This window comes from Mustela nigripes, chromosome 18 (genome assembly GCF_022355385.1).
Source record: "Mustela nigripes isolate SB6536 chromosome 18, MUSNIG.SB6536, whole genome shotgun sequence".
NCBI lineage: Eukaryota > Metazoa > Chordata > Mammalia > Carnivora > Mustelidae > Mustela > Mustela nigripes.
The window spans coordinates 40,341,965-40,356,945 of record NC_081574.1 but is presented as its reverse complement, the minus strand read 5'-3'; positions in this window follow the sequence as shown (position 1 = coordinate 40,356,945).

The following is a 14,981-nucleotide window of genomic DNA, read 5'->3' as shown; positions in this document are numbered from 1 at the left end:
CTTCGGGGGCCGAGGAAGAGCCTTCATCTCTGGGGATTGTCCAAGCTCCCAAGTGTTTGGGTTCATTCTGTGGGAAGGGAAGAGTACTGTTTTCTGCCACAGGTGACCCCCCAGTAGAGGGATTCTAGAGCACAGCAGTCGGTTCCCTTAACTGGAATACCCGCCATCTAGTTAGGCCTGGGTGCCTATGGGCATGGCAAGCCACATATGCGGGCTCTTGGTCCAGTCACTGAGAGGCGTTCCTTGAATAAGGTACTCACGCTGAGGGTCCCAATGTGTGTTAGTGCCCAACGCGGCCCACACGCATGGGCGTGGCTTCATGGGCGATGCGGTTTTCTCTTCCACTGAAGATTTGACTCACTGCCAGCAGCAAGGTTTCTTGCCATGGGGAAGGAGTGGTTCTGACTTGTGCATCACGTTCCCCCCTGTGCAGGGATTGGAGATAAAGTCTAGGATACGATGACTGAAAACCCAGGTTGGGAATGGATAGTGGCCTAAGGCAGTGGTGGGTCCAATGTGCTGGGTGTGTAGCCAGCTGTGTCGGTGTCTGATGGAAGGTCTGGGCTCAGGCTATGTGCGACAGAGCATCAGTGTTTAAGGTAGCCTATGCAATTGGGGTGTTGCCGAGGGCCAAGCAGGTTGATCCTCATTTGGGGTTTCTGGGTAGCACCATAGACAATGTTATTCTCCTTGGAGGCAGGCAGACTGCTTCATTGTGGCCTCAGAATTCCCAGTAGGGAGGGTTTGTGGGCCAGGAGTGTGAGGACATAAGTCTGAAAACACAAGCTAGGGTGAGGATTGGAGCCAAGTGCAGAGCGTGCCCACAATGCAGAGGCTGAATAGAAATCTCCTACATCTGAAGTCAGGCCGAGGATCCGACGTTAGCTGAGGCTGGAGTTTGTGTCCATGATGGCATCTTCATGAAGCGGCGGCCTCATGAGGCCAAGGAAGTTTTCCCACGCTGAGTTTGGAGGATGCCCCAAACCAATGGGTTTCCTTCTTTGGGACATTCGAGTCCTGTTGGATGGCTCCAGGACATACCATACGGAAGGACTGGAGAGCAGGGTTCGAAGGATGGATCCCTGTTCAGCATGCCTCACATTCCCATTGGCCATTAGCGACAAGATATGTTTGATCTGCTGGCTCTGGGGCATGCTCCCAGGGCGCTGAGTTGAAATGGCCTTTCCTGAGGTTGCGTCAGAATGTAGGTTTGTGTCCATGGAGACCTTGGAATGTGCTGGTTGATCAGTGGCCCTGAGGAACTCTCCTACCTGAGGGTTTGATACAGCTCCAGAAAGAAAGCTCCACATGTGGAGACAAGAGAGGTTTGGTCTGGTAACTCAGAAAAGCCCCATATGCTGGTCTAAAAAACCAGTCCTCTGAGGACGGACATATGGAAACCAAAACTAAGGTTCTGATAAGGGCCTAGGGGCCTGTCCATTTCAATCTTCTGTCTCTGGGGACAAAGTCTGAGAGTCTAAGTGGAGATAGTTGCTCTGCTGGTGTCAGGGTGCCCCTCTTAGTCCAGGGCGGACTACACTATCGGCATGGGCTCAGGGGCCTTGGAGCTTTTCCCTAACCTGTAGGGCTGTGGTCAATGGATATGGCACACTTTCCTTGGAGAGGGCAGGCACAATTTTTCAGTGTGGCTCCAGAGGCCCTAACCTGGAGGTTGTGTTGGTCCAGGCTGTGTGCAAACAAATCGGAAAACCCAAACTCAGCTTATGAGTGGCGCCGAGGGTATGGCTGGCCGGATGTACTGACCGAGTGGGAGCTCCTCGGCTTCTGAAACAAGGACGAGTGGGAGGCGTTCGTTCAGTCTTTTGTCTCTGGATGCTGTGTCCAAGATAGCCGTGGATTGTAGGGGTGGCCTCAGTGACTGTGGACGAGTCTGCCTCTCTGGGAATTTGTCCCATCTCCCAAGAGTTTGGGGTCATTTTGTGGGAAGCGTGGAGTCATGTTGTCTGGCTCATGTGTCTCTCCAAGCAAGGGATTCCAGAGCAGAGCCCAAGGTACGGGCGGGGAGAATGGAAAACACAAACACTGGTTAGGATTGGTTGCATAGGTGCTGGCAAGTCCCTTATGCGTGATCTTGGTCCAGGCCGTTAAAGGAGTTTCTTTGACATGGGGCTCATGATGAGGGTCACAGTGTGAATTTGTGCCCAAGTCGGCACTCAAGTTTGGGCGTGGCATCAGGGGCCATGAAGATTTCTGCCACCCTGAAGGTGTGACTCCATGCCAAGAGCAATCTTTACAGCCTTCTTGAAGGAGGAGTTCTGATTTGTGCTTCAGATACCCAACTGTGTGTAGAATTAATATAATGTCTAGGTTCAGATATCTGAAAACCAAGGTTAGAAAGAGATGACGGTATAAGACCATGGCGTGTCCAAAGTGCTGGGTGTGCGACCAGCTGTCTCCTTGTCTGTCTGGACGTCTGGCTTCAGAGCAGCCTATCCAATTCGTGGCGGCCTGAACAGGTTGATCCTCATCTGGGGTTTCTGGAGAGCCCCACAGGGAAACATTTATATACAGGTGGGCAGGCACTGGGCTGGGTTGTGGTTCTGGAGTTCCTAGTCTGGAGGGCTTGTTTGCCAGGAGTGTGAGGACAGAAGTCTGAAAACACAAGCTAGCATGAGGTTTGGGCCTGAGGGCACGGCAGGCCCACTCTGCAGAGGCTGAATCGAGATCTCCTGCATTGAGGTCATGTAAACTATGAGACATGCCTCAGGCTAGAGTTTTTGTCCATGAAGACCTCTTCCTGAAGGTTGTGTGGGCTTCATGAGGCCAGGGAGGGTTCCGTAAGATGGGATTTGTGTACTACTCCAAAACTCAAGGTTTCCTACTGCACGACAGTCGAGTCCTATTGGATGGTTCCAGGATGCCCCATACGGAAAGACTCGAGAGCAGGTGTCTAAGCATGGATGCCTGGGAAGGCCACCTCATATTCCCACTCATTAGTCAGGACAAGGCAGGCTCAATCTGCGGGCTCATGGTTGAGCTACGCAGAGGGGTGATATGAAATGGACTCTCCTGAAGATGAGTCCTACTGTGGGTTGGTGGCCTGGCAGACCTTGAAATGTGGAGGTGGCACAGGGACTCTGCAGAATTCTCCAGCCTGAGTTGTTTGACACGGCACCAACAAGGAAGTTTCCCATGTGTAGACGAGAGGTGTTCAGTGCCTAAGGAAAGCCCCATATCCTGTTCTTCAAACCAAATCCTCTGAGGAGTGACTCCTGGAAACCAAAGCAAGAGTTGAGATTAGGTCCTAAGGGCCTGTCCGGCTCAACCTTCTGTCTCTGTGGACATCTGTGTGAATGCCTTCGTGGAGGTAGCTGCTCAGCTTGTATCAGAATGCCCCTGTGTTTCCAGGGAGGCTTACAGTAGTGTTATGTCTTCGGGGGCTTTGAGGTTTCTCATAATATGGAAGTGTGTGGCCAAAGGAATGGGCACAGTTTCTCAGGGTAGAGTAGGCACGGTCCTGTGGTATGGCTCTATAGGACACAGCCTAGAGGCTGTATTTGCCAGGGCTTTGGGGAGAGATGTCTGAAAAAACAAACCTAGCTCACGTAGGGGCCAAGGTAATGGCAGGCCTGATCTCCAGGCTGTGAGGGGAGATTCACTGGATATCAAAGGAGGGCAAGTGGGAGGCAGTCGCTCAGTCTTTTGTCTCTGGCTGTTGCGTTCACAATGTCCGTTCAGGGTAGGGGTTGCTTCAGGGGCCGAAGAAGAGACGTCATCTCTGGGGATTGTCCAAGCTCCCAAGTGTTTGGGTTCATTCTGTGGGAAGGGAAGAGTACTGTTTTCTGCCACTGGTGTCCCCCCAGTAGAGGGATTCTAGAGCACAGCAGTGTGTACTGGTAACTGGAATACCCGCCATCTAGTTAGGCCTGGGTGCCTATGGGCATTGCAAGCCATATAGGCGTTGTCTTGCTCCAGTCATTGAGAGGCGTTACCTGAATAAGGTACTCACGCTGAGGGTCACAATGTGTGTTTGTGCCAAGGCGGCCCTCATGCAGGCCGTGGCCTCATGGGCCCTGCCGTTTCCTCCTACACTGAAGGTTAGACTCACTGCCAGCAGCAAGGTTTCTTGCCATGGGGAAGGAGGGGCTCTGACGTGTGCATCAGGTTCCCGCCTGTGCAGGGATTGGAGATAAGTTCTAGGTTCCGATGACTGAAAACCCAGGTTGGGAATGGATGGTGGCCTAAGGCAGTGGCAGATCCAATGTGCTGGGTATGCAGCCAGCTATGTCGGGCTCAGGATATGTGCAACAGAGCATCAATGTTTAAGGTAGCCTATGCATTCGGGGTGTTGCCGAGGGCCAAGCAGTTTGATCCTCATTTGGGGTTTCCGGGTAGCACCATAGACACTCTTTTTCTCCTTGGAAGCAGGCAACGAGCTTCATTGTGGCCCCAGAATTCCCAGTAGAGAGGGATTGTGGGCCAGGAGTGTGAGGACGGAAGTCTAAAAACACAAGTTAGGGTGAGGATTGGATACAAGGGCAGAGCAGGCCCACTCTGCAGAGGCTGCATAGAAATCTCCTGCATCTGAAGTCAGGCCGAGGATCTGATGTTGACTGAGGCTGGAGTTTGTGTCCATGATGGCACCTTCATGAAGCGGGGGCCTCATGAGGCCAAGGAAGTTTTCCCACGCTGAGTTTGGTGGTTGCCCCAAACCACAAGGTTTCCTTCTTTGGGACAGTCGAGTCCTGTTGGTTGGCTCCAGGACATACCCTTCGGAAGGACTGGAGAACAGGGTTCAAAGGATGGATCCCTGTATAGCTTGCCTCGCATTCCCATTGGCCATTAGCGACATGATATATTCTATCCGCTGGCTTTGGGGCACGCTCCCAGGTTGCTGAGTTGAAATGGTCTCTCCTGAGGATGCATCATAATGTGGGTTTGTGTCCCTGGAGACCTTGGAATGTGCTGGTTGTTCAGTGGCCCTGAAGAACTCTGCTACCTGAAGGGTTTGATAGAGCTCCAGTAAGTAAGCTCCACATGTGGAGACATAGAGGTTTGGTCTGGTGCCTCAGAAAAGCCCCATATGCTGGTCTACGAAACCAGTCCTCTGAGGATGGACACATAGAAACCAAAGCTACTGTTCAGATTAGGGCCTAGGGGACTGTCCATTTCAATCTTCTGTCTCTGGGGACACTGTCTGAGAGTATAAGTGGAGATAGTTGCTCCGCTGGTGTCAGAGTGCCCCTCTTAGTCCAGGGCGGACTACACTATTGGGATGGCCTCAGGGGCCTTGGAGCTTTTCCCTAACCTGTAGGGTTTTGGTCAATGGATTGGTCACACTTTTCTTGGAGAGGCCAGGCACAATTTTTACGGTGTGGCTCCAGAGGCACTAGCCGGGAGGTTGTGTGGGTCCAGGCTGTGGGCACAGAAGTGTGAAAAGACAAACTCAGCTTACGAGTGGCGCCGAGGGTATGGCAGGCCAGATGTACAGACCGAGAGGGAGCTCCTCGGCTTCTGAAACAAGGGCGAGTGGGAGGCGTTCCTTCAGGCTTTTGTCTCTGGATGTTGTGTCCAGGATAGCCGTGGATTGTAGGGGTGGCCTCAGGGACTATGGCCGATTCTCTCTCTCTGGGGATTTGTCCCAGCTCCCAAGAGTTTGGGGTCATTTTGTGGGAAGTGTGGAGTCCTGTTGTCTGACTCCTGTGTCTCTCCAAGGAAGGTATTCCAGAACATGGTCCCAGGTACGGGCGCTGCGACTGGAAAACACAAACACTGGACTGATCTCCCGTGGTAAATCTGCCCGTCACAGTTTCGCAAAACTTCCAGATAAGGAGGAACTTGCAAGGCCCCTGAGCCCACACCTATTTTGTAGGCCGCTCCGGAAAAAATGCACAGTCTGACACATCCTCAGCACATACATCCAGGAAGAACGCAGGTCAATGGACCACATTGGATCCCAAGCTTAGGTTTGCAGGCCTGTGTCCCCAGAAGGCCTGTTCCTGAAACCAACATACGGTCAATCATGTGGTCTCTGAGCCCTACAACAGATACCCTCCTGTCCTGAGAAGGAAACCTGGCTCTTGGGAACTGGGTCAAGCCTCAGTTTAGGAGAATCCTGCATGGCTTCAGGTCCACTGCCACATTCTAAGGTCTCCCTGGATACTAAGCAGCATTGGGACCTATCAGACTGAGAAACTCCGTCTACCCAGATCACTTGAAACTTCGAACCAGAGCCTACAGATCAAGCCTGCCCTCTCCCTCAGCTGGAATGGTAATGGGAGTAGGGCTCTTCAGGCATCCATTCAGAGAGCTCTGACGTTGAATCTTTCCATATGGGCGTACCTGGAGCCCTCTAAATGGATTTCACTTGTCTCACGGAAAGGCACCTTGCCATTTGGAGCAGCTCACAAGCTCCAGCTTGGGAAAGACCCCAAGGATTCATGAGGCCACCCCGCCAGTTGTTCGATCATGCATACAAACACCTGCATGAGCAGACATCTGACACTTGCCCTTTCTCAGGTGCTGGAGATCTCGAATCAGCCACTGCACATTGGAAATGCCATGCATTTGTCACTGAACTTAACCGGAGGTAGTGTTTTGAGAATACCTTCCTCACATTCCTCCCCTCAAACCCTCCATATTGGAAATTCTGGAACCACAACACAGCCTTCTGCCTGCCCACCAGAAAGAAGAAGTTCCCTATGGGTTTGCCCGAGGATCCACCTGCACGGCCCTCATTGGCACCCCAATAGCATGGGCCACCCTGTGCACTAATGTACTGGGTGACACAGTCTGAGCCAGGACCTCCTGTCAGCCACCCAGAGAGAGGGCCCCATATCCTGCAGGTGGGAACTGATTTGGCCAGAGGCCATCATCTCAACCAACATAGGTAGTCAGGTCATGTCCATAGAACATAGCTCAAATTCCTGTCCAGTGGGCAATGGAAAGCACAAAAGAGTACACCTCCTTCACCAAGCAGGATAACTGGATGTTGAGATGGTTGTCCAACCCTCAGAGTGAAAGCCAGCTGCATGAGACATGAGAACACGTCCACTCAGGAGGGGCATCTGGGAAGAAACAAGCATTGTGACCCACAGCGTGAGTTCCCTTTCAAAAAAGTCCCCTCCTGAGCCAACAGTGTGGGCTTCACATGCCCATAGCCCAAGTCCTAATCCTTGCTGTGGTTTTCTGGCGACCGGACACAGAACCGTCTCTGGAATCCCTGTTTCGCCAGGACCCCTGAGACGGATAACAGCACTCTTCCCATCTCCCAGAAAGACACCAAACTCTTGGGAGCTGGGTAGAATCCCAAAACAGGAAGGATCTCCCATGGATCCATGGGGCCACCCGTCCATTCTGTGGCCATCCTAGACACACAATCCAGACAGAAAAGCCTGTGCTACTGCCTCCCAGCTGCACGAATTTCAAATGCTGAGGAGCTGACCTCACGGTCTGCAAATGTGGCCTCCCATCACCTCGCCCCTAACCCTTACCTGAGTTTGGGTCTAAAGACTTCTGTCTCAAAGCCCTGACCCAGGTGCCTCCACGATAGGGCCTCCAGAATCACACCGCATACTGGGCCTGCTCTCCCGAGTAAAATATGCCCGTCTCAGTTGCCCAAATACTCAATATAAAGAGAAACCTGCAAGACCCTGAGCACACCCCAATTTCGGAAGCCTCTCTGGAAAAAATGCACAATCTGACACATCCTCAGCACATATGTCCAGGAACACACGCAGGTCAATGTCACTGAGTCTGAATATTGAACCTGACATGCCCCTAGGACCTCATTGGATCCATGGCTTAGGTGTTCAGGCCTGAGTCCAGGGAAGCCCGTTTAAAGAAAACAAAACAAAACAAAACAAAACAATCAAACCAAAAAAACTTATGACCCAACTTGTGGTCCTGATCCATACAACAGAACCCCTCCTTTACCGAGATAGAAACCTTTCTCTTGGGAACTAGGTTCAACCTTCAGTGTAGGAGTATCCTGCATGGCCCCAGAGCCATCGCCACATTCTAAGGTCCCCCTGGACACCAAGCACCATTGGGACTCATCAGAATGAGAACCTCGTCTACCCAGATCTCTTGGAACTTCGAACCAGAGCCTTCGGATCAAGCCTGCATGGCTGCTCAGCTGCAATGGTAACATGAGTAGGGCTCTTCAGGCATCCATTCAGAGAGCACTGTTGTCGAATCATTACAATAGGCGAACCTGGAGCCCTCTACTAGTCTTCCTCGTCCCGCAGAAGCGCACCTTGCTGTTTGGAGCGGCTCACAACCTCCAGCTTGGGAAAAACTGCAAGGATTTTTGAGGCCACCCTGCCATTTTTTGGATCATGCATACAAACTCCAGCATGAGCAGACATCTGACACTCGTCCTTTCTCAGGTGCTGGAGATCTTGAAACAGCCGTTGCACATTGGAATTCCCATTCGCTCGGCACTGACTTTAACTGGAGCTCGTGTTTTCAGACTTCCATCCTCACACTTCTCACTTGCAAGCCCTCCATATTGAAAATTCTGGAGCCATGACACAGACTTCAGCCTGCCCACCAGAAAGCTGAAGTGTCCTATGCATTTGCACTGAAACACCACGTGAGGATCCACCTGCACGGCCCTCAATGGCACCCCAATATCATGGGCCGCCCTGTGCAGTAATGATCTGTGTGACACAGCATGAGCCCCATCCTCCTGTCAGCCACCCAGGTAGAGGGCCCAATTTCCTGCAGGTGGGAACTGCTTTGGACCGAGTACATCATCTCAACCAAGCTGGGTATTAAGGTTATATCCTCAGAATGTAGCTCTAATTCCTGTCTGGGGGGAACCTAAAGCCCAAAAGAGTACTCCTCCTTCGCCAAGCACGAAAACTGGATGTTGAGATGGTTGTCCAACACTCAGAGTGTGAGCCAGTTGCATGGCGCGATAGACCACTCCCACTCAGGTGGGCAGGTGGGCAGAAACAGGCATTGTGACCCTCAGCGTGAGACCCCTTTCAAAACCCCCCCATGGGAGACGGGTCGAATCCCCAGACAGGAAGGATCTCCCATGGACACATGAGGCCACCCTTCCATTCTATGGCCATCCTAGACACACAATTCAGACAGAAAAGTCTGTGCTACTTCCTCTGAGCTGCACGAATTTCAAAGTTCGAAAAACTGACCCTAGTTCCTTCAGTGGTGAACTGCCATCATCTCGCTCTTAACCCTCACCCGAGTTTTGGTTAGAAGACTCCCATCCAAAGCCCTCACCCACATGCCTCCAGGATGGGGCCTCAAGAACCACACCGCATCACACGACCTGATCTCCCCAAGAAAATCTGCCCGTCTCAGTTGCCCAAAACTTCCAGATAAGGAGTAATTTGCAAGGCCCCTGAGCCCACACCAGTTTCGTAGCCCGATCCTAATTTGGGGTCAATCTGTGGGATGATAGTAGTCCTTTCAGTTTGGTTAACTCAGGTGTCCCACCAAAGGAGTGATTCTAAAGCAGAGCACTGTGGAGGGGCGAATTGACAACCTTAATTATGGTTAAAAATTGGGGCTTAGGGGCATGGCAAGCCCAATATGCCGTCTCTTGTTCCAGCCACTGAGAGTCCTTACTTGGGGACTGGGCTCACGCTGTGGGTCACAATGCATATTTTTGACCAACGAGGCCCTCAAGCATGGCGGGGTCACAAGGGCCACACAGGTTTCAAATACACTGAACGATGGGCAACATGCCAACCACAAGATTTCTTGCCATGGGGAAGGAATTCTGATTTCTGTCTTATGTTCAACCATGGGCTGTGATTGGAGAAAGCGTCTAGGTTCTGAAGCCTGAAAACCGAAGTTGGGAACAGATGACGACCTGAGGCTTTGGCAGGTCCGATGTGTTCAGTGTGCATCCAGCTGGCTGGCTGAGGGTCAGGAGGTCCAGGCACAGGCTGTGTAAGAAAGGGCATTAGTGCCCAGGGCATGCTGTAGAATTGGGGTACAGTCAAGTGGCCAGAATTTTTATCCTCATTTGGGGTTTCTGGGTAGACCCAGAGGGACATGTTTTTTCTTCTGGAGGGCAGGCCAAGGGCTGCATTGTAGTTCTGGAATTGCCAAACTGGAGCGCTTGTGGGCCAGGAGTTGAGGACAGAACTCTGAAAACACAAGCAACCTTAGGTTTCTGGGCGAGGGCATGGCAGGTACGCTCTGCAGAGCTGAAACGAGATCTTGTGAATCTGAAGTCAGGCGAGGATCCGATGAACACTCAGGTTGGAGTTTCTGTCCCTGATGGCCCTCTTCATGAAGAGGGGGAGGATCACAAGGCCGTGGAATTTTTCCCACGATGGAAGTTGTGACATGCTCCAAACCATAAAGATTCTTCTGCAGGACAATTGAGACCTGTTGGTTAGCTCGAGGACTTCCCATACAGAACGATTCAGAGCAGGGTTCTAAGGATGGATGGCTGGCAGCCCGACTTTCATTCCTCTTGTGTCCTAGTGACAAGACAGGTTAGATATGCTGGATCTGGGGGAGAAACTGAGGGGGTTGAGTTGAAATTTATTCCCTTGTGGATGGGTCCTAATGTGGGTTTCTGTCCATGGAGAATTAGGAATGAGGCAGTGGAACAGGGTCCCTGAAGGGTTTTCCTAATCAGAGGCTTTGACACAGCTCCAACGTGCAAGATTCCCACGTGGAGACGAGATTTGTTCTGATGGGTGCCTCAAGAAACAGCCATATGCTGGTATTGGAATCCAGGCCTCTGAGTAGAGATACCTGGACAACAAAGCAAAGGATCCGATTAAGATCTAGTGGCCTACTCATTCCAATTTACCTCTGGGGATATCTGTCCGCCTGTCTAAGTGCAGGTAAATGCTCCGCTGGTGTCAGACCGCCCTTGTTTTTCCTAGGCAGCCACACTATTGGGATGGCCCCAGGCACATTGGAGGTTTATCCTATTTTTAGGTTTGTGGCCAATGGAATGGTCAGAATTCCCAGGTACAGTCCTCAGGTTTGGCTCCAAGAACCTGTGCCTGTAGGTTTTGTGGGCCAGGGCTGTGGGGAAAGTTGTCTGAAAACACAATCTCGGCTTAGATTTCACATCGAAGGTATTGCAGGACTGATCTACAGCTGTGAGGAGAACTCTTCAGGATATGAACAAAGGGCAAGTGTGAGACGCTTGCTCAAGATTTTGTCTCTGGATATTGTGTCACTGATGGCCATAGCATGTCTGGGTGGCCTCATGGGCTATATACGAGTCTTCCTCTCTGGGAATTTGGCCCGATCCAAAGAGTTTGGGGTTATTCTTTGAAATGGGAAGAGTCCGTCTTGTTTTGTTTTTACCTCAGGTGTCACACCAAAAGAGAGTTTCCAGAGGAAAGCCCTGGGGAGGGGCGACTGGACAACCAGAAATCTGGGTAAAACTTGGGGCCTAGGGGCAAAGCAAGTAAATTATGAAGTCTAATGGGCCACCCACTGAGAGGACTTACTTGAGGACAGGACTCACGCTGAGGGTCACAATGCGTGTTTGTGCCCTCTTCGTACTCAAGCATTGGCAGGGCCTCATGGTGAACGCTGGTTTCTCCTATACTGAACGTTGGACAACATGCCAACCACAAGGTTTCTTGCCATGAGGAAGGAGGAGTTCTGATTCTACATCACGTTCACCCCTTGGTGGTGTTTGGATTTAAGGTCTCTGTTCTGAAGCCTGAGAAGCTAGGTTGGGAATAGATGACGAGCTAAGGCCATGGCGGGATGATGTGCTCAGTGTGCGGTCAGCTGTCTGGTGTTGGTCAGGAAGTCAGGGCTTCAGGCTATGTCAGACAGTGTATTATTGCCCAGGTATGTCGATATAATTTGGTTACAGAAGGGTGCCGTGTAGGTCTAGGCACATTTGGGGTGTCTGGGAAGCTCCATAGGGCAAGATATTTTTTTTTTCTTCTGGAGGGCAGGCAGAGTGCTGCATTGTGGGTCCAGAATTGTCAAACATGAGGTCTTGGGGAACAGGAGTGTGAGGACAGACATTGGAAAACAGAAGCTTCACATAGGTTTAAGGGTGAGGGCAAGGTCGACACACTCTGCAGAGCTGAATAGATATGTCGTGCATCTAAATTCAGGCCGTGGATAAGACATTGGCTCAGGTTGGAGTTCCTGTCCATGATTTCCCCTTCTAAAAGGGGGTGGGGGATTCAGAAAAGCCATCACGGTTTTTCCATGTTGGGAGTTGTGAGATCCTCCAAAACACAAGGATTCCTTCTGCAGGACATTTGAGACCTTTTGGATGGGTCCAGAATGTTCCATATGGAACGACGCCAGAGCAGGTTTCTACGGATGGAGGCCTGGGTAAGTCGCCTAGCATCTCAATTGTCTCCTAGCGACACGACAGGTTCTATCTGCTGGCTCGGGGAGAGCAACCAAGAAGCCTGAGTTGAAATGGACTCTCCTGCGAATGGGGGCTAATGTGGGTTTGTGTCCATAGTGACCTTGGAATGGGGTGGTGGCACTGGGCCCTGAAGTGTTCTCTTAACTAGAAATTTGACACAGTTGCTACCTACAAGTTTCCCATTTGGAGACGAGATTTGCTCTGATGGTGCCTCCAGAAACCCCCCCCCCCCATGCTGGTATTTGAAAACATGCCTCTGAGGAGAGATGCCTGGACACCAAAGCAATGGATCCAATTACGGCCTAGGGACCTGTGTGGTTCAATCTAATTCTCTGGTGACATCCAGCTATGGTATGAGGGAGGTAGATGCTCAGCTGGCGTCAGACGCCCTTGTTTGTCCCGGGCAGCCTACACTATTGGGATGGCTTCAGGGACTTTGGAGGTTACTCCTAATTTGTAGGCATGTCATCAAGTGAATGGGCAGAATTCCATTGGAATGGGCAGGCACACACTTGATGTGTGGCTCCAGAGGCCCCAGCCGGGAGGGTGTGAGGGCCAGGACTATGGGGATAGAAGTCTGAAAACACTAACTCGGCTTACGTTTGGGGACGTAAGTATGGCAGGCCCGATCTACACACCGTGAAGAGAACTCTTTGGGATATGAAGCAAGAATGAGTGTGAGGCATTTATTCAGGCTTTTGTCTCTGGATTTCGTGTCAGCAATGGCCATGGAATGTCGAGGAGGCCTCATGGGCCATGGACAAGTCTTCCTCTCTGTGGATTTGGCCCGAAACCAATTGTTTTGGGTCAATCTTGGGGATGGGTGGAGTCCTTTAAGTTTGGTTACTGTCAGGTGTCCCAGCAAAAGAGGGATTTCAAAGCAGAGCCCTGGGGAGGGGCGAATGGACAAACCAAACTATGGTTAGTTCCAGCCACTGAGAGGCATTTTTTGAGGACAGAACTCACGCTGAGGGTCACAATGTGTGTTTATGCCTTCTAGGAGCTCAGGCATGGGCGGGGACTCATGGTGCACACTGTTGTACCTACACTGTACATTGGGCTCCATGTCAACCACATGTATTCTTGCCATGGGGAAGTAGTAGTTCTAATTTTTTCATCTCTTTCACCCCTTGGCAGTGATTGGAGTTAAGGTCTAGGTTGTGTAGTCTGAAAACCGAGCTTGGGAAGAGATGACAACTTAAGTCCATGTCGGGTCCAACGTGGTCAATGTGGAGCCAGCTGGCTGAGTGTTGGTCGGGAGGTTCAGGCCTAGGCTGCGTCAGACCAGGCATTAGTTTTCACGGTATATTGTATAATTGGGGGAGAGTCGAGTGCCGTGCAATTTAATCATCATTTAGCATTTCTGGGTAGACCCAAGGGCAATGTTTTTCATCTGGAGGGCAGGCAGAGTGCTGCATTGTGGCTCCGGAATTCCAAACTAGATGCCCTGTGGGCAAGGAGTGTGAGGATGGAAGTATAAGAACACAAGTTAGGCATAGGTTTCAGGGCGAGGGCACGGCAGGCACTCGCTGCAGATCTGAAACGGGACTTCATGCATCTGAAGTCAGGGCGAGGTTCAGACCTAGTCTCAGGTTTGAGTTTCTATCCATTATGGCCCTTTCTTGAAGGGGGCAGCATCTCGAGGCCAGGATGGGCGTTGGGATATGCTCCAAGACACAAGGATTTTTTCTAATCAGCAATTGAGAACTGTGGGATCGCTCCAGGATGTCTCATACGGAACGACGCCAGAGCAGGGATCTAAGGATGGATGCCTGGGCAGGCTGCTCACATTCTGTTTCCTAGGTAATAGACAGTTTTGATATGCTGGCTCAAGGGGAGCAACCGAGGTGGCTGCTTTGAAATGGACTCTCCTGAGGATGGCTAATGTGGGTTTTTGTGCATGGAGACCTTGGCATGGGGCGGTGGCACATGGATCCTGAATGTTTCTCCTTACCAGAGGTTTTGAGTCATCTCCAAAGACAAGTTTCCCATGTGGAGACTAGATTTTTTGTGATTGGTGCCTCAGGAAACCCCCACAAGCTGATATTGGAAACCAGGCCTCTGATGAGAGATAGCAGGAAACCAAAGCAATGGACCCAATTAGGGCCTACGGGCCTGGCCCGTTCAATCCCCTTCTCTGGGGACATCCATCTACAGTATGAGTGGAAATTGATGCTCATCTGTTTCCAGACAGCCCTTGTTTGTCCCAGGTGTTCTATACTATTAGGATGGCCTTGGGGACTTTGAAGGTTTCTCCTAGTTTGTATGATTGTGGTCAATGGAAGGGGCAGAATTCCCGTGGAGTTGACACGCACAAACCTGATGTGTTGCTCCAGGGTACCCAGGCTGGTTGTATGTAAGCCGGGAGTGGGGGCACAAAAGTGTGAAAACACACACTCGGCTTGTTTTGGGTACGAATGTATGGCAGTCCCGATCAACAGACCGTGAGGAGAACTCTTTGGGATATGAAGAAAGAGCAAGTGTGAGGCACTTATTCAGGCTTTGGCTCTGGATTTTGTATCAACGATGGACGTAGAATGTTGGGGAGGCGTCATGGGCCATGGATCTGTCTTCCTCTCTGTGGATTTGGCCCAATCCCAATTTGGGGGTCAATCTGTGGAATGGGAGGAGTCCTTCAGGTTGGTTACCTCTGGTGTCCCACCAAAAGAGG